Source organism: Schistocerca cancellata, chromosome 8 (genome assembly GCF_023864275.1).
Source record: "Schistocerca cancellata isolate TAMUIC-IGC-003103 chromosome 8, iqSchCanc2.1, whole genome shotgun sequence".
In the NCBI taxonomy this organism is placed as follows: Eukaryota; Metazoa; Arthropoda; class Insecta; order Orthoptera; family Acrididae; genus Schistocerca; species Schistocerca cancellata.
Window position 1 is genome coordinate 59,722,157 of NC_064633.1, and position 27,440 is coordinate 59,749,596.

Genomic DNA, 27,440 nt, shown 5'->3' on the forward strand with positions numbered 1-27,440 from the left:
TTCGAGAATATCGTCGGCTGAAAGGTCCTCTTTCTCCATCTGCTGTGTGGAGCATGATGATGACGTCCGAATCAGCTGGAGAACTGAGGGTCGCTCCGGGAAGAAGCCGACGACCGTTGCACCACTACTCTACATCTACATCTACATTTATACGCCGCAGGCCACCCAACGGTGTGTGGCGGAGGGCACTTTACGTGCCACTGTCATTACCTCCCTTTCCTGTTCCAGTCGCGTATGGTTCGCGGGAAGAACGACTGTCTGAAAGCCTCCGTCCGCGCTCTAGTCTCTCTAATTTTACATTCGTGATCTCCTCGGGAGGTATAAGTAGGGGGAAGCAATATATTCGATACCTCATCCAGAAACGCACCCTCTCGAAACCTGGCGAGCAAGCTACACCGCGATGCAGAGCGCCTCTCTTGCAGAGTGCCACTTGAGTTTGTTAAACATCTCCGTAACGCTATCACGGTTACCAAATAACCCTGTGACGAAACGCGCCGCTCATCTTTGGATTTCTCTATCTCCTCCGTCAATCCGACCTGGTACGGATCCCACACTGACGAGCAATACTCGAGTATAGGTCGAACGAGTGTTTTGTAAGCCACATCCTTTGATGATCGACTACATTTTCTAAGGACTCTCCCAACGAATCTCAACCTGGCTCCCGCCTTACCAACAATTAATTTTATATGATCATTCCACTTCAAATCGCTCCGTACGCATACTCCCAGATATTTTACAGAAGTAACTGCTACCAGTGTTTGTTCCGCTATCATATAATCATACAATAAAGGATCCTTCTTTCTACGTATTCGCAATATATTACATTTGTCTATGTTAAGGGTCAGTTGCCACTCCCTGCACCAAGTGCCTATCCGCTGCAGATCTTCCTGCATTTCGCTACAATTTTCTAATGCTGCAACTTCTCTGTATACTACAGCATCATCCGCGAAAAGCCGCATGGAACTTCCGAGTTGATGAAATCACTGTTGCTGTGGCAGACAACGCTGCGTGCAATTCCCAGTCGTCAGACAGTGCGCGTTCTGTATCACGACAGTTGGACATGCCATGCTCCACTGTATGGAAGGTGCTTCGAACCATACTCAAATGGTCGTATAGCAGCTTGCACCACAGGACTCACAACGATGTGTTGACTTCGCTCTCCACTTTCTCGCGGGGACTGAAGGTGGCGAAGGCTGGCCCTGCTGCACCATCCTATGGGCAGATGAAGCTCATTATTCTCTGACAGGTGAGCCGAATACACAGAATTGCTTAGTATGGGGATCTTCACCTCCAGTCATTGTGCGTGAAGTTCGTCTGTATGGTGAACGTGTCACCGTTTGGCGTGGCTTTATGGCTACGTTCATCATTGGTTCAAAAATGGCTCTGAGCACTATGGGACTTAACATCTATGGTCATCAGTCCCCTAGAACTTAGAACTACTTAAACCTAACTAACCTAAGGACAGCACACAACACCCAGCCATCACGAGGCAGAGGAAATCCCTGACCCCGCCGGGAATCGAACCCGGGAACCCGGGCGTGGGAAGCGAGAACGCTACCGCACGACCACGAGATGCGGGCGTTCATCATTGGTCCATACTTTTTTGAACACGTCAGCGCTCAAGGACCAATGAAGTGCAGTATGACTGGCCAGCGTTACTGCAGTATGCTAACCCCAGCATGTCATATCCGCCCTACAGGAGAGAGACGCAATTGAACTCAACGGTGTTCATGCAAGATGGGGCCCCTCTGCAGATCGCTCGTGAAGTTAACCCGCTTCTCCGAAACGCATTTGGAAACGATTGAATTATCAGCCGATCGTTTCCAAATGCTTGGCCGGCACGATCACCTGATCTCCCTCCCTGTGTTTTCTGGTTGTGAGGCTACCTGAACAGGGGAACATTCACACATGTGTTGATCTGAGCGCAGCATATCACGAGAGGTAGCCAGCGCTACCGTCTGGAGCCGAACGACCGCTACGGTCGCAGGTTCGAATCCTGCCTCGGGCATGGATGTATGTGATGTCCTTAGGTTAGTTAGGTTTAATTAGTTCTAAGTTCTAGGCGACTGATGACCTCAGAAGTTAAGTCGCATAGCGCTCAGAGACATTTGAACCATTTTTGAACCACGAACGGTAATTTGCTTCCTTCTTATAACGTGTTTAATTATAACCACCCATTATACCTAAACAGGGACCACAGATTAAATTAATGTGGACGTTTATAAAATGTGCCTGAGCCAAAAATTAAGATGCTTGCTGAAAATAAAAACAAAAATTGAAACGGAGATAAAAAAAAACATTTTTGGCCGCAGGAAAGTGTTTCCATCGAAGTTGGATACGAAATGGAAGAGCATTTTCTTATATTTGAAGAGGTGATGTTCCTGTCGGACGCATGAAAAATTACATTTGACGTTGCCGAACGAAAGAGACTGCCCGTAATTTCAACGGAGAAGAAACTCTGGCGGCAAAAAATGGGATGAAGTTGTCCATCTCAGAAATAATGCCGAATCCCAGGAAAATGATGAAAGCCTCTAGGCTTGGCCAAGGAGCCTGTGAGTTGACGAGCAGCAGATGCACAAAAAAGCTAGCCAAGCAAAGGATAAGAAATCTAGGTCCACATCTCCACCTGCGAAAATCAAGTGTTTTGGAAATTTCACAGAAACTCATTCGTAAAACGGACATGTGGTACAGAGAATTCTGCAAAGAATATCGATAATATGCAAGAAATGAACAAATGAATGAAATGGATGTGGATTCAACCAAAGAGTTTTGCCAACGGTTTCGGAGGAGCGGGCAGAGGTTGAGGGCATCTCTTGCCCAAGGGCTGGAAAACTGCCCCTAAAGGTGGAAGAATCAGCAATGAACAACGGTGTGAGGATGCAGAAGGCAATGGAAACCTCTGCATTAAAGACACACAACGTGTGTCAATAGGACATGTGGCCTGTAACTGAGAAAGTGTACTGATGATCTCTCCATTGGCAAAAGATTCCCGAGTAGTCCCTCTTTCGGAACTCCAGGAGGGGGCTTCCCAGGAGGGAGGGGCCCACGAGAAAAAGATTGAATAACCAGCGAAAGGGTAACGTTCTACGAGTGGGAGCGTGGATATAAGGATTTCGAATCAGATGAGTACAGGGTAATATTAACAGCGGCAGAAAATGGTATAACTGGAGTATGATTCGTTATGAGCAGGAAGGTAGGGCAGAGAGTAAGTTACTGTGAACAGTTTACTGATTGGGTGGTTCTTATCAGAATCGACAGAAAACCAACACAGACGTCACAAGCCGAATATGAAGAGATATGCATTAGTCAGGAAGAATCAATACGCAAAGAATTGGGATACGGAAGTACTAGGGAATGACGGGATACGCTTGAAGCTCTCAAAGCCTACAGATAGAGCAATAAGGAATAGCTCAGTAGACAGTACAGTTGAAGAGGAATGGACATCTCTAAAAAGGACAATCACAAAAGTTGGAGAGAAAAACGCAGGTTAAAATAAGGTAACTGCGAAGAAACAATGGGTAAAAGAAGAAATACTTCAGTTGATCGATGAAAGAAGAAAGTACAAAAATGTTCAGGGAAATTCAGGAATACAGAAATACAAGTCACTAAGAAATGAAAGAAATGAGAAGTGCAGGGAAGCTAAGACAAAATGACTACGTGAAACATGTGAAAAAATTGAAAAAGAAGTGATTGCCGAAAGAATTGACTCAGCATATAGAATCATCATCATCATTTAAGACTGATTATGCCTTTCAGAGTTCAGTCTGGAGCACAGTCCCCCTTATAAAATTGCTCCACGATCCCCTATTCAGTGCTAACATTGGTGCCTCTTCTGATGTTAAGCCGATTACTTCAAAATCATTCTTAACCGAATCCAAGTACCTTCTCCTTGGTCTACCCCGACTCCTCCTACCCTCTCTCTACTCCTGAACCCATGAGTCTCTTGGATAACCTTGCTTCTCCCACTATCTAAGCCTGTTCGCCCTGACTGCTACATCTATAGAGTTCATTCCCAGTTTTTCTTTGATTTCCTCATTGTGGACGCCCTCCTGCCATTGTTCCCATCTACTAGTACCTGCAATCATCCTAGCTACTTTCATATCCGTAACCTCAACCTTATTGATAAGGTAACCTGAATCCATCCAGCTTTCGCTCCCATACAACAAAGTTGGTCGAAAGATTGAACGGTACCCAGATAACTTAGTCTAGATACTGACTTCCTTCTTGCAGAAGAGAGTAGATCGTAGCTGAGCGCTCGCTGAATTAGCTTTGCTACACCTCGCTTCCAGTTCTTTCACTATGTTGCCATCCTGTGAGAATATGTATCCTAAGTACTTGAAACCGTCCACCTGTTCTAACTTTGTTCCTCCTATTTGGCACTCAATCCGTTTATATTTCTTTCCCACTGACATTACTTTCGTTTTGGAGATGCTAATCTTCATACCATAGTCCTTACATTTCTGATCTAGCTCTGAAATATTACTTTGCAAACTTTCAATCGAATCTGCCATCACAACTAAGTCATCCGCATATGCGAGACCTTATTTTGTGTTCACCTATCTTAATCTCACCCAGCCAGTCTATTGTTTTCAACATATGATCCATAAATAATATGAACAACAGTGGAGATAGGTTGCAGCCTTGTCTTACCCCTGAAACTACTCTGAACCATGAACTTAATTTTACCGTCAACTCTAACTGCTGCCTGACTATCTATGTAAAGACCTGTAATTGCTTGCAAAAGTTTGCCTCCTATTCCATAAGCTCGTAGAACAGACAATAACGCCCTCCTAGGAAACCAGTCATATGCCTTTTCTAGATCTATAAAGCATAGATACAATTACCTGTTCCACTCGTAACACTTCTCCATTATTTGCCGTAAGCTAAAGATCTGGTCCTGACAACCTCTAAGAGGCCTAAACCCACACTGATTTTCATCAAGTTTGTCCTCAACTAATACTCGCACTTTCCTTTCAACAATACCTGAGAAGATTTTACCCACAACGCTGATTAAAGAGATAGCTCTGTAGTTGTTACAATATTTTCTGTTTCCATGTTTAAAGATTGGTGTGATTACTGCTTTCGTCCAGTCTGATGGAACCTGTCACGACTCCCACGCCATTTCAATAATACTGTGTAGCCATTTAAGACCTGACATTCCACTGTATTTGATGAGTTCCGACTTAATTTCATCCACCCCAGCCACTTTATTGCACTGCAATCTATTGACCATTTTCTCCACGTCCTCAAATGTGATCCTATTTCCATCATCATTCCTGACTGATCGTATTTTCACCTACATTGAGCAACTCTTCAAAATATTCCCTCCATCTGCCCAAGGCATCAACAGGGTTCAAAGCAGTTTTCCTGACCTGTCCAAAATACTTGTCATTTCCTTCTTACCTCCCTTTCGAAGACTGCTAATTACACTCCAGAATGGTTTTCCAGCAGCTTGACCCAAAGTCTCCAACCTGTTTCCACAGTCTTCTCAAGATTTCTTCTTGGATGCTGCAACTATCTGTTTGGCTTTGTTTCTTTCTTCGACATAGCTTTCTCAGTCGACCTGCGTTCTAGTGTGTAGCCATTTTTGATACGCCTTCTTTTTCCTTTTACAGGCTATCCTGACTGTGTCATTCCACCAAGTTGTTTGCTTCATCCTACCTTTACACACTACTATTCTAAGACATTCTTTAGCCACTTCTAGTACTGTGTCCCTGTACCTTGTCCATTCCTTTTACAATGACTGTAATTGACTACATTCAACTAACTGGTACCTTTCTGAGTCACTGTTATGTACTTGTGCCTGATTTCCTTATCCTGAAGTTTCTCCACTCTTATCCTCCTACATATGGACCTGACCTCCTGCACTTTCGGCCTCACAATACCAATTTCACTGCAGATTAAATAGTGATCAGTGTCATCAAAGAATCCCCTGAATACACATGTGTCCCTCACAGCCTTCCTGAATTCCTGATCTGTTATTATATAGTCAATGACAGATCTGGTTCCCCTGCCTTCCCAAGTATACCGGGGAATGTTCTTATGTTTAAAAAAGGAGTTTGTGATTTATAAGCCCATACTGGCACAGAAATCCAAGAGTATATAGAAAAGTCAAAAAACCCTTCAGTGAAATTAAAAGCAAAGGTGGTAAAATTAAGAGTGCAAATGGAATTCCAATGTTAAATGCAGTGGAGAGAGCGTAAAGATGGAAAGACAGCACTGAAGGCCTCCATGAAGGGAGGATTCGTATAATGTGACAGAAGAAGAAACAGGAGTCGATATAGAGGAGATAGGGGATCCATTATTAGGACAAAATTCAAAAGAGCTCTGGAAGTTTTAAAATCAAATAAGGCAGAAGGGAAGACAACATTCCATCAGAATTTCTGAAATCATTGGGGAAGTGGCAACAAAACGACTATTCACGACTATTCACTCTGACGACATACCATCTGACTTTCGGAAAAGCGTCATCTACACAATTCCTAAGACGGCAAGAGCTGACGAGTGCGAGAATTACCGCACAATTAGCTTAACAGCTCATGCATCCAAGTTGCTGACAAGAATAATGCACAGAAAAATTGAAAAGAAAATTGAAAATGAGAGGCAATTCTGATGAAGCGATCTGTAATGGAAGCAAGATTAAAGAAAAATCTAGACACGGTCATAGAATTTGTTTACCTGAAAAAAGCGTTCGACAATATAAAATGGTGCGAAACTTTCCAAATTCTGAGGAAAACAGGGCTGAGCAGTAGGGAGAAACGGGTAAAATACAAATATGTAGAAGCGCCAAGAGGGAATACTAAGAGTGGACGACCAAGAACGAAGTGCTCGTATTAAAAAGGGTGTAAGACAAGAAAGTTATTTTTCGCTCCAACTGTTCAATCTGTACATCGAAGAAGCAATGGTGGAAATTAGAGAAAGGTTCAGGAGTGGAATTAAAGGTCAAGGTGAGAAGATATCAGTTATATGATTCGCTGATGACATTGCAATCTTGAGTGAAAGTGAAGAAGAATTACATGATCTGCTGAGTCGAATGAACAGTCAAATGAGTACAGAGTATGAAATAGAAGAAAGACGAAAGCAATGAGAAGTAGCAGAAATGAGAATAGCGAGAAACTTAAGAACGTATAGTAGTGAAACATGGGCTGTGGGAAAACAGGAACAGAAGAGAATTGAAGCATTTGAGATGTGGTGCTATAGATGAATGTTGAAAATTATGTGGACTGACAAGGAGGTTCTGCGCAGAATCGGAGAGGAATGGAATATGTAGAAAACGCTGACAAAGAGAACAGACAGGATGATAGAACATCTATTAAGATATCAGGGAACGACTTCCATGGTACTAGAGGTAGCTGTAGAGGGCAAAAACTGGAGAGAAAGACATCGTGTTCATTTTTATCAGAATTTGCATTCTCTAAATCGAATACCAAGGGCAACACCCTGCAGATGAGGAAGGCATTGTTTAAATAATTCCTTAACTAACTGTTTAGGCCATAATAAGGAAATCTCAAAAGTGGTACAACTCAGGCAGTTCTTCTCCACCTGGATATAACAATTAGTAGGGTATGAAATGGAACGACCACATAGTGTTAGTCGTATGTAAATCAGGTGGCACATTTCGGTTCACTGGTAATATCTAGGAAAGCGCTATCATTCTATACAGGACATTGACTACGAAACACTTTTACGACCTGCACTAAATAGTATTAACAAAAGATATTGACAGTATACAAAGATGGGCAGCACGAATGGTCACAGTTTTGTTTTAACCATAGTAGGGCGTCATAAAGATGCTGAACTGGAATAAGCTTGAGGATAATAAACGCAAACAGTCCCGTGAAAGCCTAGTTACATATCGTTTTGTGGTCGAAGCGCTTTTCTTGGCCGTGTTTATTTCGTGACATGTGATAAGGAAATGTGGTTCTACCCTGAGCAAACACAATTTTTCTTGTTTTACGACCCGCACATGTTGAGCAGAAGTTTCTCCGTCTTCTGTGGCTTTTTTTTTTTTTAGATCTCGCGTTTTTGTGTTTTAACAGTGTGTTTGAGTGGAATTTCATAACAGTAAACGGACAAACGGTGTGCATTAGGAAGCTTCACGAAAACATCCTCCAGAAGCACGAAAAAGCGACATCTACAAAACATGTCACACAGGAAGGCAATAACTGTAACTGTGCTGAAAATACACTATGTGATCAAAATTATTCGGACACCTGGCTGAAAATTATTTACAAGTTCGTGGCGTCCTCCATCGGTAATGCTGGAATTCAATATGATGTTGACCCACCTTAGCCTTGACGACAGCTTCCACTCTTGCAGGCATACGTTCAACTTTCTTTCCTGGGAATGGCAGCCCATTCTTCACAATGTGCCATTCTTCACAATGTGCTGCACTGAGGAGAGGTATCGATGTCGTTCTGTGACGCCTGGCACGAAGTCAGCATTCCAAAACATCCGGAAGGTGTTCTATAGGATTCACGTCAGGACTATGTGCAGGCCAATCCATTACACGAATGTTACTGTCGTGTACTCCGCCACAGGTCGTGCATTATGAACAGGTTCAAAATGGTTCAAATGGCTCTGAGCACTATGGGACTTAACTTCTAAGGTTATCAGTCCCCTAGAACTTAGAACTACTTAAACCTAACTAACCTAAGGGCATCACACACGTCCATGCCCGAGGTAGGATTCGAACCTGCGACCGTAGCGGTCGCGCTGTTCCAGACTGTAGCGCCTAGAACGGATCGGCCACCCCGGCCTGCATTATGAACAGGTGCTCAATTGTGTTGAAAGATGCAATCGCCATCCCCGAATCGCTCTTTAACAGTGGGAAGCAAGAAGATGCTTAAAACATCACTGTAGGCCTGTGCTGTGATAGTGCCACGCAAAACAAAAACGGGTCCAAGGCCCCTCCATGAAAAACACGACCACACCTTAACACCGTCTCTGAATTTTGCTGTTGGTACCTCAACGCTGGCAGATGACGTTCACCGGGCATTCGCATTACCCACACCCTGCCATCGGATCGTCACTCCACACAACGTTTTTCCACTGTTCAATCCTCCTTGTTTACGCTCCTTACGCCAAGCAAGGCTTCATTTGGCATTTACCGCGTGATGTATGGCTTATGAGCAGACACTCGACCATGAAATCCAAGTTTTCTCACGTTTTGCCTAACTGTCATAGTACTTGAAGTGGATCCTGATGCAGTTTGGGCTTCCCATGTGACGGTCTGGATAGATGTCTGCCTATTACACATTACGACCAACTGTCACCTGTGTCTGTCAGTCAATAGATGGGGTCTGCCTGTACGCTTTTGTGCTGTTCGTGTCCCTTCACGTTTCCACGTCACTGTCACATCGGAAGCAGAGGACCTAGGGATGTTTAGGACTGTGGGAATCTCGCATACAGACGTATGACACAAGGGCCAATCACCTGACCACTTTCGAAGTCCGAGAGTTCCGCTGAGCGCCCCATTCTGCTCTCTCACGATGTCGAAAGACTATTGAGGGCGCTGATACGGAGTACCTGGCAGTAGGTGGCAGCACAATGCACCTAATATGAAAAACATATGTTTTTGGGGATGACCGGATACTTTTTATCACATAGTGTACCAAACAGACTTGTAAACACTAGTGTGTAATAATAAGATAATACATAACAGCTGCTGAAGATATAGAAACTTCTTCTTCGAAACAAGTGTGGTTAGTAAAACATGAAAAATTGTGTTTGCCCAAGGGAGAAGAACATTACCTTATTATCTATTTACAAAGTTTCAAGACCAAACTTTTAGTGAGAAACCTAGGAACTTACTGCAGCCCCATACGTATCGCTCCAGTAGGGGTCCCGAAGACAAGGTTAGAGTAATTATAGTGCGCCCAGGTGCGTCCATCCAGTCAGTCTCCATACGCGAATGGGACAGAAAGAAGCGCTAACAGCTGGTGCAATGGGGGAGAAATACACAAATGTGAATTTTAATGAAGTGTTCAAAGATACATAAACTTTGTTGAGAAACTCATTAATTAGTCAGCGCACCGTGAAACATATCCAGACAATCCTCTTCTTGTCTAAACTGTTTATCGTCCAACTTACACTTTCATACATCGCTAAACTCCATAAAAATATTTTCAGAAACGACTTCCTGGCACTTAATCTATACTCGATGTTAACAAATTTCTCTTCTTCAGAAACGCTTTCCTTGCCATTGCCAGTCTACATTTTATATCCTCTCTACTCCGACCGTCATCAGTTATTTTGCTCCCTAAATAGCAAAACTCCTATACTACTTTAAGTGTCTCATTTCCTAATCTAATTCCCTCAGCATCACCCGACTTAATTCGACTACATTCCATTATCCTTGTTTTGCTTTTGTTGATGTTCATCTTATATCCTCCCTTTAAGACACTGTCCATTCCGTTCAACTGCTCTTCCAAGTCCTTTGCTGCCTCTGACAGAATTACAATGTCATCGGCAAACCTCAAAGTTTTTATTTCTTCTCCATGGATTTTAATACCTACTCCGAATTTTTCTTTTGTTTCCTTTACTGCTTGCTCAATATACAGATTGAATAACATCGGGGAGAGGCTGCAACGTTGTCTCACTCCCTTCTCAACCGCTGCTTCCCATTCGTCTCCCACGACTCTTATCTCTGCCAACTTGTTTCTGTACAAATTGTAGATGGTCTTTCGCTCCCTGTATTTGACCCCTACACCTTCAGAACTTGCAAGAAAGTATTCCAGTCAATATTGTCGAAAGCTTTCTCTACGTATACAAATGCTAGAATCGTAGGTTTGCCTTTCCTTAACCTATCTTCTATGAGAAGACCTGCGGCCACTTAGCCTCTCGTGTTCCTACATTTCTCCCCAATCCAAATTGATATTCCCTGAGGTCGGCTTCTACAAGTTTTTCCATTCTTCTATAATGGATCGTGTTAATATTTTGCTGCCGTGACTTATTAAACTGATATTCGCTAATTCTCACACCTGGTAACAACTGCGTTATTTTGAATTGCGATTATTATATTCTTCTTGAAGTCTGTTACATCTACACTACTGGCCATTAAAATTGCTACATCAAGAAGAAATGCAGATGATAAACGGGTATTCATTGGACAAATATATTATACTAGAACTGACATGTGATTATATTTTCACGCAATTTGGGTCCATAGGTCCTGAGAAATCAGTACCCAGAACAACCACCTCTGGCCATAATAACGGCCTTGATACGCCTGGGCATTGAGTCAAACATAACCTGGATGGCGTGTAAAGGTACAGCTGCTCATGCAGCTTCAACACGATACCACAGTCCATCAAGAGTAGTGACTGGCGTATCGTGACGAGCGAGTTGCTCGGCTACCATTGACCAGACGTTTTCAATTGGTGAGAGATCTGGAGAATGTGCTGGCCAGGGCAACAGTCGAACATTCACTGTATTCAGAAAGACCCGTAAAGGACCTGCAACATGCGGTCGTGTGGATCGAATGAAGGGTAGAGCCACGGGTCGTAACACATCTGAAATGTAACGTCCACTGTTCAAAGTGCCGTCAATGCGAACAAGAGGTGACCCATACGTGTAACCAGTGGCACCCCATACCATCATGCCGGGTGATACGCCAGTATGGTGATGACGAATACACGCTTCCAATGTGCGTTCACCGCGATGTCGCCAAACACGGATGCGACCATCATGATGCTATAAACAGAACCTGGGTTCATCCGCAAAAATGACGTTTTGCCATTCGTGCACCCAAGTTCGTCGTTGAGTACACCATCGCAGGCGCTCCTGTGTGTGATGCAGCGTCAAGGGTAACCGCAGCCATCGTCTCCAAGTTAAAAGTCCATGCTGCTGCAAACGCCGTCGAACTGTTCGCGCAGATGGTTGTTGTCTTGCAAACGTCCCCATCTCTTAACTCAGGGATCAAGACGTTGCTGCACGATCCGTTACAGCCAAGCGGATAAGATGCCTGTCATCTCGACTACCAGTGATACGAGGCCGTTGGGATCCAGCACGGCGTTGCGTATTACCCTCACGAACCCACCGTTTCCATATTCTGCTAACAGTCATTCGATTTCGACCAACGGGAGTAGCAATGTCGCAATACGATAAACCGCAATTGCGATGGGGCTACAATCCGACCTTTATCAAAGTCGGAAACGTGATGGTACGAATTTCTCCTCCTTATACGAGGCATCACAACAACGTTTCACCAGACAACGCCGGTCAACTGCTGTTTGTGTATGAGAAATCGGTTGGAAACTTTCCTCATATCAGCACGTTGCAGGTGCCGCCACCGGCGCCAACCTTGTGTGAATGCTCTGAAAAGCTAATCATTTGCATCACAGCATCTTCTTCCTGTCGGTAAAATTTCGTGTCTGTAGCACGTCATCTTCGGCTCAAGGGAATTATTCTGATAGTATTCTGACACGGCATTGAGTGCTTTCTCGATCTTCTGGTCTATCTCCTCGAAAGTCATCCTCTGATCTGCGACTTCCAAGTCATCTGCATAAACAAGATGTTTAGTGGAAATCAAATTGTTGACCACCCTGTACCTGTAAAAGTCCGCTGCCATTGGTAGAACATGGAAGGTGATACTGGTCCACACAATCGTGGGGATAATTGTTCAATGAGAGGGAAACTGGTAAATAAATCATCTTGCAGGATGTAATATTGTTGAAATTTAGATACTTTGCAAATGAGCCATGGGGCTGTTGTAGTTCGTGTAAAGAGAGGCAATGCTTTATAATGTGAGCCTACACCAAGACGCGCGTCCAGCGCTAAAATATTTCAGATAAACACTATTACCTGCTGGGCGCAGGTATTTAAATCATTGCCAGAGCGCTCGATAGCAATAAGATGCGAAACATTTGAAAGATCAATCCATCATTTGTTAAGAAATGTTCTAGAGACTTCATTACCTTTTAACGCTTGGTCGCCGACTTGTAAAGACGAGTTGTGTAGAACTGCTACAAGTTACATTTTGTTTAGTGTCAAAAACCATGTAAATCACCAAGCAAAACGCTTCGGTAAACTGAAACTCGGACAGACAAAAGCAGCGATTGTTGAATTGTTCCATGTATGAGAGAAACATAAAAATGTAAGTTTCGTATTCATTGTATTTTTTTTAATGTCTTTTAGTTTAACGTCTTTGTTCCTTGAGAATATATTGATGCTTCACTTTACAGAAAATCTCTGCTTTAAACTCACCATGATTTTTCTATGTATGTAAGCTTTATTACAGGTTCTCTCTCCATCGCGGTATCGCGATTGTATTCGGGAGGACATTAATGTGTTCAATTTCCAAAAATTTCACTGTTTTGCATTCATTTCCATTTTTTTTTTTTCATTATTCAGTTAGCTCCCTTAGGTATTTTCACCGAAGATCCTGATTGCGTGAAGGCAATCCAGGTCAAAGGTCAGTCACGAAACCACCTTCGCGTAATCAAAGCTTACGTCTCCTGAACACAATCGAGAACCGACGTATCGGCTATCATCCATTATTTTCTCTGTCTTTCCAAGACGTACCAAAAACGGCAAAGCAGAACTACCGTGAGTACGCAATCTAGTGTTATAGATTGCATTCTTTATATTGTTGGATAAAATTGCCAGACATTATCATCATTACTGTTATATTTGATTCAATGTGTGTGAATAGCAAAATCTATAACACTAGAAGGAATACTATATCCGAATACGAGTCGCATATAAACTGCCGCAACGAAGCTAGGTGCAACCTTGATACCACTCGGTTAACATTGAGTGTGACAAATGAATGAGCCTCAGCCATCAATCGAAAGAAGAAAGACCACAGAAGGAACAACAGAACAGCACGACATATCCACCAGTCGCCCGTCAGAGTTCATCACGCTGTCCAATAACGAATCCGAGAGTGGGGGATCAGTACTGGCTCCAACTGAATCTCTGATCTAGGTTGCACGTTCCGGCTGTGCCGTACACGTGGTATATTATCGCTGCTGCGAGGCATAATAGCCTCTGTAGAGGGTGACGTAAGCAGATCTGGTCAGATGGCTGCCTCACAGGGAGTGTCACTGGACAATGCATGCCAACTGTCTGAAGGAGGGCAATCAGAATGGATCTCAGACAGCGGGAGACAGCTCTGGGATAACAATTTCCGCAGCAGGAGTCACAATAGGCGGCAAATCACGATCCCGTCTGATTTAAAGTAGTTGTCACTTGACGTTTGCGCTGCGAAGTTGCGGCGTTGTCACGTCAAGCACTGGCTGGAGGCAGCCGCCTCAGCGCATCGCTACCCCCGGCGATAGAAAATCGTTTTAAAGCCTGTATCTTCTACAAAAAGTAAGTAAAAAATTTCAAACCCACATATGATGTATATCTCTACAATGTCTCTCAATATGTCAAATATCATTTCTTAATTTTAATTAGGACAAGAGTTACGTTAATTTGTTTGAAACCATTTAAATTCTCGATTTCACAAAGAGCTTCTAGCTTATCACGTCATTGCTGAAAAACTATTGGTGTCACAGCAAAATATTTTTTTTCCATTCATTACCAAAATAATGCACTAGGCAAAGAATCCTTAAAAGTTTCCGTAGTGCATTACGTTTCCTGTATACAAATTTCTGAAAACAGCATTTTTTAACAACCCTATCAGTACTGAACTCCAATCAAGTATGACGTTTAAAATCTCTATCTCCTATCAATATTATGTAAATATTTTGAAATTTACTTACAGTATCGGTCTCAGTGGTATCTATGAGAAAATCAAATATCTTTTCTTAATTTTAATTAGGGCCGTTGTTGCATTAACTATTGAAGTGTGAGAAATTTACGCGTCCGGAAATGTTTTGTTCTTTAGATTGAAAATCTCGAAAACTATTACAGACATTGAATAACATCCTGGTCTATATACAAAATGAAATAGAATTAAAATTCAGTCTAACTTACCGTAAGGAGATGAGAGCTGGCCAAACAGTATATCTTAGTCTCACAACAAAAATAAGAATTAATCGAAATAAATTTACAAACACAATATTTAATGGCAGTAAGTACACGACACACTAATCAGACAATGCGAAAACACCGCTTAATTTAGAGTCAGAGTCAGTGCAACTATCCGTGTCGCTGATCGTATTGACAGATATTATCAAGTCTTCGACACTTTGTTGTAAGATACCTTCATTGTTCCATGCGTCCTGTATCACTCCTTTCACCTTCTGCCAGTCTTCCGTTGTCACAATTTCAACTGCCTCTTTCAAAAGGCGTTCCACTTCGGTTAATGTGAATTTCTTATTTTCTCCAGCAATATGCCGTTTAACCTGAGCTCAAATCAGCTCTATTGCGTTGAAATGGCAATGGTAAGGAGGCAATCTGAGCACTTTATGTCCGTATTTTTTTTTTTGCTTCTTCATCCACAATGTAAATCGGGTTCTTTGGTTTGTGTTGCGATACAAGTTCTAATAATTCTGCCCTTGTCAAATTACTGTCGAACTGCATCTTATGTTTCTGTAACCAGCTAACAATGTCGCTTTTCCTCGTTGCCTTTGTGGGTGCTTTGTATTGTATTACTGAATGATAAGGAGCGTTATCCTTAACAATGATAGAGTTTTTTGTTAAGTTCTGGAGCACACAGTCTTCAAACCATTGGACAAAAGTGTTGTGGTTCATCTCTTCGTGGTAGTCGGAAGTCTTATTCGAACTGAATAGCAGCAGACAATTTGCAATGAAACCTTTTGAATTTCCAGCATATACTACAATTATCCTTTTTCCTCTGCCGATCGCAGCTGCCATACCACCGCTGATGGTACCGTCCGTCGAGCCTTTTTTTAAACTGTGTCCTGCATTCACCCACGTTTCATCAAGCCAAACGATATCATCAAAATTTGTCCCCACTAATTCTCTAAGAAAGCGGCATCGCCAGGCTGCAATATCTTGGCGTTCCATTAGTAACTTTCTGCCACAGATGGATTTATAGCGGAATCCTAACATTTTCACGACTTGTAACAAAGACGATTTACTGCCCTGATACAGGTCAGCCACTGTGAGGGTAGCATGTAGTTTTCTGAGTGTTGGATACTCCTTCCTCGAATAAAATGATTATATTTGACGACGAATGGCATCTTTCTGAAGAGTCAAGTTTTGTGACCCTCTTCTCTAGTCGCCTCTTTTTCCCAGGTGTCTCCAGTTTTGATAATTCACTTGAGCCTTCTTTCGTGAATTTCTCGTTGCAGATTCTTATTACTGGTCGTTCGCTAACTTGCAGAGCAGCTGCAGTTCTCTCCACCACCTTATCCAAAGGAACGAGAGGCCCTTCTGCATCCCTCTCTCTCCCTCAAAATACTACCTTAAGGAACACACGTATTCACGCGCCTAACTGCGTATAACGGCGCCATGTCCGCCACTTTTTGGAGGTTTCCGAGGAGTGTGCAGCCTCGGCCTCCCTCTCTTACGACTGCTTTCATCAGACATCGTAAACACGCGAAGCTACAAGTCACTCAAATCTCTCACCCCCACGTCTACAACGGCTCGCTGAGGACTGGCTGGCACAATGCCTTAGTCAGCTCAGCAGAGCGAAGTGGCAACGCAGTGGCAGCCGACAGCGCCGGCTGCCATTGGTTTATTGGTGGCGGGAGCCCTGCAGCCCGTTGCCTGTCAAGTGACAACTACTTTAAATCAGACTTTTTATAGGACAGAGAGGAAAATTGTAATATTGTCAACGGTAATTGTGGTGGAGACTACAAAGGAGAAGACTTCGACACTTGCTCCAGGGCGGCTAAGTAATAGCAGGAAAGGGCTCAGGCTTTGCTTGTAACGGTGGAAAATCACCCGCAGTGATAGTGGAAACTATCGGATGATATCAGAAGCGGAAGATGTAGCCCCAAGGTCGTTAGTTGGTGGTGGGGGGGTGGGGACGAAGTCAGCAACCGTTTACTTACGGCGTTATTCCAAGGAAGACCGTAAAATAAATACGCTCCGCGGGCAGTTGGTTCAAAGATGACTTCTTTCATTGCACGCAAGACACGTAACGTACGCACGCAACATGAATACGATAACCACAAACTTACAAATGAGACGGAATGTTCTTTTTGATTTGTATTTCCACTGAACGTATGTCACTATAATATTGTAGCTTGTGTTGGTTCAAAATGACTCAAATGGCTCTAAGCACTATGTGACTATGGAACTTCACATCTGAGGTCATCAGTCCCCTAGACTTAGAACTACTTAAACCTAACCTAAGCACATCACACACATGCACGCCCGAAGCAGGATTCGAACCTGCGACCGTAGCATCAGCGCGGTTCCGGACTGAAGTGCCTAGAACCGCTCGGCTACAGCGGCCGGCTACCTTGTGTTGACTTGAGCAACATTCGCGGCTAATCTTTCACGCCACCCTACTGTGCCAAAAGTTCCTTAATCAAACGATATGCGCCCTAGGTCACGATTTCTGCCAATTCAAGACACTTGTTTTCTCGTCTTCCAACCACTTTCGGTAGGTGGCAGTATAATCCTTCTCACGACTTGAATTCATCATAACTCCGGCAATTTGTGTGAAATATTTGTAAATTATGTAAAAAAAACTTTCCACATGAATCAGTGAACACTGGATCATAATCCTTGAGGCATTTCCGGAGATTAGCTCACACGTACAGATAGAGGCTAGGAGGCAACTCGAATATGTAAACAGAAGAGAAGAAGACAAGAGGCGTATTCACAGCAACGACTTAACTCACAATGACGAAGCGCTAGAGGCTACTCTTCTAGATTTTGATTCAGTTAAAACCACCCTCTTATCGCAACGGACTGTCACCGCGGCCGTTACACACACCCAGCAGTGTAAACAAAATCGTCGCTGAGTCGTCAGCCTCTGTCGCGGACGGACGCTACCACCATCGCCGGACAGCTACACGACGACGAAGGGGTCAGAAGGAGGACATCGCCCGGGACTGCTGCCACAATAACTACAGCCGCAATCTCCATGACGTCATCTGCTACCTGGACAACAACATGGGCAGCAAATATGTGTCGAACGCTCGCAGGACCTTTTGACAACACTCCAGCACCACCAACGGATTCCAAGGACAGCACCATCACCATCAGCTATCGCAGCGTCATCAGCCGCAGTGTCGTCAGCAACAGCCACACCATCACCAGCAGCAGCCCCGACATCGTCAGCCACAGCACCGGCTACGACGCATACTGCCATACGAGCAGGTAAACATTCCCTACCCCCAGTCAGCGCAGAACCTTCCTTCCACACCCAACCTAAAATTTCACTCAAACTAACAAATGGCCTAGCGTGGCCAGTCAGAGTCAGTATGAAACTAAAAGGACGCAGATACCTCTGCCAGGTATTAATGAAATGCAGGTCGTACTCAACCCAGAACTGAAAAGCTAAGTATATTCCTCTTCCTTTTTGCTCAGCAAATGTGATCATAAATTTTTAAATCCTAAGATAATCCTCAGTGGCGCATACCAGCAATAAAGTCCAGAAACTCATCCGTAAGAGATATTCCATCGTCGTTAAAACAAAGGATCCTCATTCCCATTTATCCTTCCTCCGAATTATCCCCTCTTTTGGAGGAAACGCTTCCATAACGACCTTCAAAAATCCTCCTTAACAGCCGCAGTCTCCATGCCGACCCCACAACATCCCCAACAGTGTCAAAGAAGTTAAACATAGGCTAACCAGACGAAGAGGTCGAAAGTGAACTCAACTCGCAACCAGGAATCAATGCGTGCAAGCACTACTCATCGGAAGTATTAATGGACCTCGATTCTTAATAATCACCCGACGTCCTCGACAAATTCATTAGACATGGGACCTTGATTTACCGCTGGAAGCATCCTGTAGAAGCGTCTCGATCCGGTACACAAGCACACAGAAGTCAACGAACACCTGACAAAAAATTGTAAACATCCACCTACCCGTCCTCACTGCAAGCAAAAGCCACCTACACAAACAATGCCCAAACCTCAACTCCCAACTACCCGCTACACACCTGCGACCAACCTCACCCCATGCCCCCCCCCCCCCACCAGAAATCCAGATCTAGACCTTTTCCACAAAAACCTGAACGCACCGTCCTCATATACACAATTGGTACACCAGTCCACAAAAACGACTCCCTCCGTTCTGCGCCCACCATTGAAGATATAATCCGTTTCGTACGTTTACCCTGGAAATCTTGCATCCTTCTGAACTACCTCACAACCTACAACAAATAGCCCTCACCATTCTGCACCATCCTCTATCTGAATACCTACGTCATATATTCCCAAAATCAAGCCCATTTCATTTTTGGTCGTCTCGAAACACTGGTCTAAAACTACTTCTCAAACACCGGCTTTTGACGTATAACTGACTTCATAAAATAACACACTGATGTTAAACTGATTTATACACTAAGCTTTTGATGTTTTTTTGTAGACGAAAATAATTCTTATAGCACAGATTGAGACACATGATTTTATTTGGAATGAGGAGAAGCTTTCAGAAGCAGCAGTCTTTATACGATGGTATGCGGTTTTCGCCAGAGGACAGAATATTCATGACCAAAGTGTGTTGCTAGAGGAAAGTAGTCAACAGTAGTTGAAACTGCCGCTTGTGCAAAGGAATACGATTATCTATGTCTGGATACGGATACTTTAAGAACGGCAGCAAATTTATGACCCTCCTTCAAAGGTTGCGGTTTTTGTTACTAAGTGAAAAACATTACTTATGTTATTCAGGGGCCAAGCAGGCCAAAAACATGTTAAGAAATTCTGATCACTCAATTTAGGCTTAAAACGTTCTTCTACCTATGTGAAGTATCATCAGTAAGTGTTACGCTGCAATTTGCAGATATTTACGGACAATCATTCTCAGCATCGTGAGTTAACAGACACGCGCTGGTCGTTTTTTACCAACCGTAGTTTAAACTTGTAACTGAAGGCCCCCGTACACGGTCAGGCTTAGCTGTCAAGCTGTTATCTATCCACGGATATGTCAAACAAGCCTGTACACGGTCCAACAAGTTTGTCCATTTAACATACTGTTCGAGTATGTTGTAATTTGCCACTAGTGGGAACGGTTACAAATGCAAATAAGGCATATCGAACGTTGACTCTGATACTGTGGTTAAAGAAGAAGAAGAAAACACGGCGCTGGTCGAACGAATGGTTTACGATGATGGGGTAATATACACATGAAAACCCGTTAAATGAAATATCCCACTAGAAACCTGATGATTACATAGACTTTTTTCGAACGCCCAGTGAAACTTTTAAGAACTCGTTTAGAGTTACTGCGCCATCACACTGAAAAAGAAGGCACACATATGCGAAAATTTATTCTCTACTACTTGGTCCTAAAATGACAGTTTATGGAATTACCACAATTCGGGAACATATAGCTTACATTGTCCGTTGAAGAATCGGAAATCTTCGACTTTTTTCAATTTAATTGCTCTCTCGTTTGTATGTTGTGCTTGGACTATTGATTTTCTTCTCAACCTCTTCCTGCGTATTATACGGTTGGGAACGATGTGACACCTCGATAATTCTGATAATTCTCAGTGCTATTTTGTAGTTTCCATAGTTGTAAAAGCTCGAGATACACTGAAACTATATTTCACTAAACATATGGGGCTATACATCAACATAACCAACATCACACAGTTATTGAAGTTATTATATTTTCCGTCAATCGATATTTCTCTCAAACACGGTCTATGTTTGACAAACTCGTCAAACAACACTGTACACATTCAAATATTTGGCAGACATACCAAAGATTGACCAACTGTCTGATCATGTACGGGGACCTAAGAAGTCCGAATGATAGTTATTCAAACCCTGTATTCTTGAGAGGAGTGGAAACATGGACAATAAGACAACAATGAAACAGATTCAGGCATTCGAAATGCGGCTGTAGCGCCGAGTGTCTTGTACACAAAAGATTACCAAAGAAGATGCTCTTGTGCGAAAACATAAGGATAGATACAATATTTTAAAACTGATAATGGAAGAAAAAGCTGAAGGAAAGAATGAACATCATGGCTATTCAATTTGAGAAAGTGGTTTGCGTACACTTCCCTACAATTTTTTAGACCCGCAAGCACTAGGCAGAACGATAGCCAACCTCCGAAGAGAGACGACACTCTGGGAGAAAGAAGAAGACTGATGCCGTTCTTCAAGTATCACATTATTGAGAAATTAGTTCTTCCGGACAGTGTTACGTTTCAGGGTACTGAGTTACGTTGTCCAGTCAAGTTTTTGTCGTTACGTAGAGAGGTCGCAGGGTCATAAATCAAACAGCCAATAAATAAATAAATAAGAATTAAACGTCTTTTATGGTTCGACACCGATACTGTGCCGTAACTGAAATGCTTTTTGTGTCAGACAGCCATTATTAACAATCAAAAATGGTATGTAGCAATAACAGAGTATTTCAGAGGAGATCATGAGGGTACAATATGATTAGAGAAATGCGAAGTATTTTAGAAACTTAGACACAAATGTCTGTTCCCTCACCTCCTTAAGCATGAAACACACTCGGCTCATCCACTAAGACGTATATTATCTGTTCCTGGAAACGTGCAAAGGGCTGTAAAAGCCTAGTACGGAATAGTTTCTCAGGGTACGATCATCTGCCTCTACTGATTTTACTACAGTCTACGTTAGTACCGCTGTTATCGTTCAGTGCTTGAGTTGAGTGGCACGCTGAAATTCAGCCTACAGTATAAAAATCCCATGTTCTATTTTGATTAGCAAGCTCTACCACAAACATGTCATACACTAGTTCATAAATTGAGGAATAAGTTACTTGTTCGTTTCAGTTGCATCGAATAGCAGCCATATTACCACATATCGCATGCTATTCATCACATCGCATGAGAATTCCACGCGATAAGAGATCAATCGCGTGACCTGATATTTTACACACTTGCGACCTCCGGACGCATCGCACGGCCTGTAGACGGGTCGCTGCGATGTGCCCTTCGTGTGTGGCTCCCTTACGACACTGGCCTTACATTCTGATGGAGCACGGTCCAAATCCCTGCCCGACTGCGGAGAATTAACTTCTCCTTATTTTCCCTAATTCAGTTATGACGATTGCCAGGAAGATTCCTTTGAGACGGTGCAGACGATTTCATTCCAATCTTGAGATTCGTCATTGATGACTTTGTCGTCGCTGTGACCTTAAAGCCTAATCTTCCTTCTTTCGTTTAGGCTGTTAGTAAAGACAGCGGCCTCAAATTGACCGACTGTCCGCGGTAATTCGAATGTATACGAGGAGAACGTTAACAAAAATTAAAAAATGAAGGGACGGATTCCTGACTGAAAATGGAGTAAGAAAGGTCCTACGAGCAGGTGTTCAAAACTGCATCGTTGCCACGGTAGTAGACGCTGAAGAATGCAAGTTGCTCTCACCACGTGCCCTGTGTGACTGACGCAGAGTACTGTAGCAGGTGAATGGTCCGGTGTTAATGTCGAGAACAAGCCGATATGGTGTTTGTGTACGGCCAAGCAGATGGAAACGGGAGGCAGCACGCCTATAACAAAAAAGTACCCTCACAGACACCAACCACATCACATAACATTTAAAGCCCTTTTTGGGCATTCGTGTGATCACGGATCCTTTCAGATCGACGAACGTGCAGCCAGGTGGCGGACTGTGTGTACACCAGATTTGGAGGACCGGGTTCTAGAGGTCGATTTGTTGCCATTGGGGGTGGCCGAGTGGTTCTAGGCGGTACAGCCTGGAACCGCGCGACCGCTACGGTCGCAGGTTCGAATCCTGCCTCGGGCATGGATGTGTGTGATGTCCTTAGGTTAGTACGGTTTAAGTAGTTCTAAGTTCTGGGGGTCTGATGACCTCAGAAGTTAAGTCCCATAGTGCTCAGAGTCATTTTAACCATTTGATTTTGTTGCCACTGTACGCACACCGTCCATTTCTGGACAAATGTTCATAGGAGCTTTTCTCCTCCATTTCCGGTCAGGAATCCATCCCTGCAGTCTGTCGGTTTTATTACTGTTCACCCTGTACAAGTATGCTGACGTGATATTTCATAAAAGGTTTTGTAACAGAAATACTCTAGCTGTGGAGTACGGCAGACAATTTGCTCAGCGCAGATGATTGTATTCAGTAAACGTTATTACTGTTATCAGTTAACGCAGTTTGAATCTCCAGCCGAACAGAACGTAGGCATTCTTCAGTTAGAAGAACTCTGACCTACAAGCAAGCAAATAACTTCAACATGTACAGTGTACCACATTAAAAAGGATGACGAGTATTACCGTTGCGACTTTTGAGTTTGGCTCACCGGGGGACACCTGACGCCGTTGCCCGGGTAACACCAACACGAGATTCGCAATAAAAGTGGTCGTACAAGAACACGTTCAAAGGGTGTGAAGATACTGTTGTTCTGCATAATATTCCTCCGAATTCGACAATAGTAAAAATATCAAATGGCTGTAAGCACTATGGGACTTAACATCTGAGGTCCTCAGTCCCCTAGACTTAGTACATAAACCTAACTAACCTAAGAACATCACACACATCCATGCCCGAGGCAGGATTCGAACCTGCGATCGTAGCAGCTGCGCGGTTCCAGACTCCGACATTTGTTATGGACAATGTGCCATACGACTCCGACGTGATGGATAAAGCTTCAACAATACATGGACGAAAGCGAATATTTTGCTCTGGGTAGAAAGAAATGTTCTTTTGGATAAAAGTAAACATGTGTAAGGCGGAGATAACGGAACTTTTGTACAAACCAAAAACTCCACGCTGCCACAGATGTGTATATCGGCACACCTATTATTAAACGAGCAAATCCAATTCAATTATTCACGTCTTTTAGATGAGATCACAACCCCAGGATAGAAGGAAAACTTTGGACCCCAGTCCATCGTAGTTAAAAATATCTTACCTGATGCATAACTTTAGTCCGGTCATTGTAGTATAATCGGTGAATGTGTAATAATGGATGCAATTTGTTAAAGAATTGTCACTGATGTAAGTGTACATTAAGCTATGGATCCATACCTAAGAAGTTGAGATTAACTTTGCCTTGTCATCATGTTTATCTATGTATTACCATGTTTGGAAATCAGTAATGTACTTGAAAAGGGGCTTATAACCCGAAAAATGGTTGCCAATAACATTAATAATAAAATGTGGATCAAGGCGAAAAACAGTGCTTGTTTAGTTAATTAGATATCGAAGTTCCGGATATCACTCATATGGCAAAATACTCTCATCTTTGGGTGGTATGCCGGCCGGAGTGGCCGAGCGGTTCTAGGCGCTACAGTCTGGAACCGCGCGACCGCTACGGTCACAGGTTCGAATCCTGCCTCGGGCATGGATATGTGTGATGTCCTTAGGTTAGTTAGGTTCAAATCTAGGGGACTGATGACCTCAGATGTTAGGTCCCATAGTGCTTAGAGCCATTTGAACCATCCGGATGATACGATAACAACTAACATGCCATTGTTGAGATATTGTCAGTATCGCATTGTCGCACGATGCGAATGACAATGGATTATGTCGTTGACATCTGAACACATTAGACCTCAGCTCCTATGTTAATGATGTAGTTAACAATATTATCCATCTTTTAGATGTGAATGCTTATTGCAGTGTAATAGCACCTCGGATAATATTTATTCTGATGAACATGATAAAGGCATTTGGTTAACTCCGAATTTGTTCTTACCGAGTTTTCTAACGAATGGAAACCTCTGAGAAAAAGTTTTTAGAAATTGTTTTAGGAGCACTAATTTTCACCGTGACAGCACCGCTCATTCTACCTTTTAGTAATAAATCGTTAATTTTCCCGCCGACTGTTAATATTGCCTCCACAATTCTTAACAAGTCCTGAGATATGTTTACAAAGAAGTACAATATAGAAACACACTGCAGTGGTTAATCCTGCTAGAAGTACTTTAGAATTTCGGTTACGCACTAATACTACCGAAGGCTATAGGAAGCATCCTACAAATGCATCCGACTAAGAAATGACAACAAAAGCCAAAGAAAATAGACATAACGTTAGAGAGGAATGCGACGATGGCGTGGAACTGCACGCTGAGCTTGTATGGCAGTAGCAACGTTTTGGCAAAACCTAAAGTGCCGCATATAACGTACCTGTGTGAGTAAAGTGGTGCAAGCAGGCGGCCAGGTCTGCTGTCGGCCAGCGTCGCCAACTGGCATTAGCGGTTCACGCACTCGTGACCTGGCGCTGTGTGACGTGCCGTTCTCCCTCCAACGGCTTCCCCCACCCTGCGCACCCACGCCGTATCTCGCGCTCCGCCAGAGCACCGTTCAAATTGTACGAGCAAATACAAGTGGTACGCAAACGAGATGCATTGTCTCTCCAGGAGGAATGTATAACTAGTGACGGGCGATGTCATGGTCTATGCTAAACAAGAAGCAGCGGAAAAGACCATATTCAGTCATTAAATTCCATCGACATCATTTGTTTTCTTTTGTATATTTGACATTTGGTATTTAGTAAATCAATAGCCATCATTAAACAAAAGCGTATACTGTTAAGTCCCTATTACACGATGCGCCTAAACCGTATATCTGTGCAGGAGCGTCCCAAGCGTGCATATCTGTAACTACAGGCTGTTTCACGTATACCCATTACACCATCCACGCGGAATATACCTCGCGCACATGAGCAGTAGACGGTAACAACGCGCGAAACGCAGATAGAACTGTAGAGTCGTTTGTTCTACCGCGCGAAACACAAGGGGGACTGTGTGACATATTGGAACGTCATTCGTTCAAATTATTTAAGTCAGCTCAAGGTTCCTATTTAATAAAAAATTGTTTTTCTTAATCATTGATTATTAAGTAATTGTTATTCTCTTACATAGGTTACTACTGTTCAGAATTACAAAGTTAGTTTTATATTACGACACTTGGATAGGCCGGTATTACACTATCAAATTTCTTTGTCAAATATCTGTGTCCCATATCTTTGTCAAAGATATTTTATGGTGTAAATCTAGGGCCTCGCTGTAGATTTGATCAAAGAAGTCGCTTGTCTTCTGTTCATTGCAATGTGACACGTTACCACATGGAGCGCTAGCATCACTGCATTCTGTCGTCTGTAGTGTTTTTATAAACATTGCAGGTAACTACAATTGGTGTGTGCCGACAACTACAATATTAATGGAGATGTATGAAGCTGATGAGGCGCTTTACAACGTAAGGCACGCTGAATACAAAAATAGATTACGAAGATTGGAGACCTGACCTAACCTAACCTAACCCTCTCCTGTAGCAAGGAATCGGAGTGTTACAGTGAGCCCGTCTTCTGCAGATGTAACAGTTCTTAAGTGAATATTGTGCTTTGTGATATGAGGATACACTTCATTGAGCACATACAGAAATGTATGCTTATCCATTCTTAATTAATTGATGTACGACTTGACGTCATTCACTATAAGCTCACGTAACAAGTTTTGTTGAATGCTTTTATCGTGTCGTCGTAAAACCCACGGCTTCACCCAGCTATGTCTCCTTTTTTTTTTCTCCCCGATTCTCTTCCGCATATGCACACAGTGAAATTGTGGTACATGCAACTGCTGCGGTTAATAAGTTGTTGTTGTCAGCTATCTTCAACTCTGACGAAAAATATAATGGCAGTGTAATACCCATTCTAGCGCTACGTCAAAGATCTTTGTCAAATATATTTGACGGAATATTTGATCACATCTTTGATCAAATCTTTGACAAAGAAATTTGATAGTGCAATACCGGCGTTACAAAGGTAAATGTATTTATACAGCATTTTGCACATGGAGGACTCACTTGTTTTTGGAGCTATGGCAGTGACAGTAAATCTTCAGATTAGTGCAGAACGACGACGAAAAGGAAAAGGCTGAGTTTGTCGAGTTCGACCCTGGCTGAAGAGAAGGGATGAAGGGAGGGGATTATATTCATTACTTATGAAAGAACTGAGGCTCGAAGATCCGCAAGAGTTTCGAAACTTCGGTGAGGATGGACATGGTCTGTTTCGGGAAGCTGCTGTTTGTGATAGAAGATGGAAGTGGCAAGTGTGATACAGTCATGAGGGAGACTATCTCACATTCTCGAAAGTAAGAATTAAATCATATGTTTTTACGTTTTGTGATCATATCAGCCCAGATCACGAGTAAAATACTGAAAAAAGTCCTGTTATGTTGCAGGCTGGTTGTAACACTACGTTTCCTGGCGACTTTCTCCCTTATCACTGCCAGTTTCTCTTTTCTGGCATGCTGAAATAAGGCAAGAGGTGCAATCAAATCAAACACGGACTTTCGTAAGTAAGGCATTACCGTGTAACGGTATACGCATATTATTCAGATTGCGGATGTACCTTATTATGATACAACGGGTCATACATGCACCTTTACTCGCATGTTCCTGAATTAATATGCTTAACTCCTCTTTGCAGCATTTCATTTCTAGAATACGAAGA

The 27,440-nt window shown here is 43.0% G+C and overlaps 1 protein-coding gene across 1 annotated transcript in view; it reads right to left on the bottom strand.

Annotated features, from left to right (window-relative positions):
- The window catches only part of LOC126095253 (UDP-glucosyltransferase 2-like), a 119,065-nt gene extending 93,861 nt beyond the window's left edge, over nt 1–25,204 (bottom strand). Inside the window, exon 1 of the mRNA XM_049910007.1 lies at nt 25,115–25,204. The gene's annotated coding sequence lies outside the window, so the exon portion shown is untranslated. The remainder of the gene's footprint in view (nt 1–25,114) is intronic.
- Between the last annotated feature and the right edge of the window lie 2,236 nt (nt 25,205–27,440).